This window comes from Corvus brachyrhynchos, unplaced genomic scaffold (genome assembly GCF_000691975.1).
Source record: "Corvus brachyrhynchos isolate BGI_N302 unplaced genomic scaffold, ASM69197v1 scaffold61, whole genome shotgun sequence".
NCBI lineage: Eukaryota > Metazoa > Chordata > Aves > Passeriformes > Corvidae > Corvus > Corvus brachyrhynchos.
The window spans coordinates 2,600,041-2,601,910 of record NW_008236478.1 but is presented as its reverse complement, the minus strand read 5'-3'; positions in this window follow the sequence as shown (position 1 = coordinate 2,601,910).

The following is a 1,870-nucleotide window of genomic DNA, read 5'->3' as shown; positions in this document are numbered from 1 at the left end:
GAGGGGCGAAGACGCCGTTCCGCAGCGGCTGCGGACCGCAGCGCGGGGGAGTCAGAAGGTGGACGGGATTCCCCCTTGTAACCGTACCATAAACCGAGGAGTTTCTTTTAAAGTTCGGGGGGGGAAAAAACCACACACGCGCATTCCGAAATAAACAAAACAAAACAGTCTCCAAAGTCGCCTTCCCACTTGTCCTTTAGATCATCTGACAACACTTTTGAATAGAAGGCTCCTCTAGGAGCTGCAGGTATTGACAAGAGCCGCTTAAAATGAAAAGTACTGCTTCATAGAAAATAGTCGCAGGATAAAAATTAGGACTTTGAGGTATGAAACGATTTGTGGCACAGCTGGTATGTAAAATAAAACCATCAAACATCTTGTCATAATCAAATATACCCTAAATCTGAACTAGCGACATTGCTTTTGAAAGATGTCGCTCCATATAAATGCCTTTAACGCCTGGTAGAAAATTTTTATGAACATGTTGACAAATGAAATAACCCGGGTTATTTGATTAGTGTCCATGTAATCTGAATAAGGGCTTGTATCAGGAAAAGAAACGTCAAGCCTTTAATACTTTTGAAAGGATGGATTTTCGCTGCAATTAAAGAGTAATCTTATACCAATAATGAGAGCGAACCATTCTCGCTGTGTTCTGTGATACAGGGATTACAGAGGATGAACTCAAGAGTTTCTGTTCTCTTTTAAAATTCAGCTCGGGCCGAACGAACAACATTGTTGAGCGCGGCGGGGGTTTGGTAGCTGCCCAGCCGCCCTGGAAGCTCTGCATCCCACCGCCCGCCCAGGAACGGGTGTGCCGATGGCATCTCCTAATACTACTTGGGAAATACTTGCCGATTTGGGATGCAGGTGTCAGGAAACTGGGCTGGACAATTCCCACTGCACTTCATAAACTCTTCATTCAAGAGTTTATGTTTTTTGCAGTCTTTATGCAAATAGCAACAGACGGTGTAAGAAGGGACAATTAGACGTGGTCGCCTGCCTTACGGAGCTTCAACCACTGTGAGACAGTGCGCTGAGGTAACCTGTGCTCCAGGGAGGCTAAGATCCGCACCTTTAGGTCAGCTCCGCTGGTGTTTGCTCTGATTTTCCTTCGAGCAAGACCCGATCAAACGAGCCCGGGCGCCCGGGTCACCGGCCCGGCCCGCGCTGCCTGCCCGCTGCCCTCCTGTGGGCAGAAGCGCTGACCCCACACAAACCTCTCTCCAGCTTGGGACCTGACAGGCCTGCCCGGTGTGTGACAGCCACAAGAGCGGCTCAGGCCGATCGGGAAAACCTGTTTGGTTTAAAGCAGGAGGCTGCGGCCCCGGGAGGCGACTCTGCAGAGGCGGCCCACAAGCCCCCGGCCAGCCCGGCCCCCGCCGCAGGGGCTGGAGGAGCAGGGAAGGGGCGCTGGAAAGACGCAGCCCCACGTTCCCCAGGGTGTTTCTGCCCAGCACTGACCGTGGTAGAAGCCAGCCGAGTCCTTGCTTTTGCATACGCTCACCTAGCCTTAAAATGTGCCCCCTCGCCGGGCCCTTTGGAGGAGGCAGATGAGCCGCTCGGCCATCTCTCTTTGCAGAATCAGAGGATATGTTAGAGATCAGAGAAGGGCGATGCACATTATCGGGAAATAGTGGGGTTTTTTTCTCGTCAGTGCCTTACTTTGCTTTGGAGACTCCCTTGAAGTTTGCCGCGTTATTTTACGATACAGTGTGATATTCACAAGGCACCGAGAGAATCTGACGCTATCAGCATTTTTATTTCGTTTTGAAAGGCCGCGGTGTGTGCGGAGAAGGACGGCTGCCTCGGGCAGGGGGTGGCGAGGGCTCCCGGGGACCACGCGGGCTGCGGACACTAGTGGGCACCG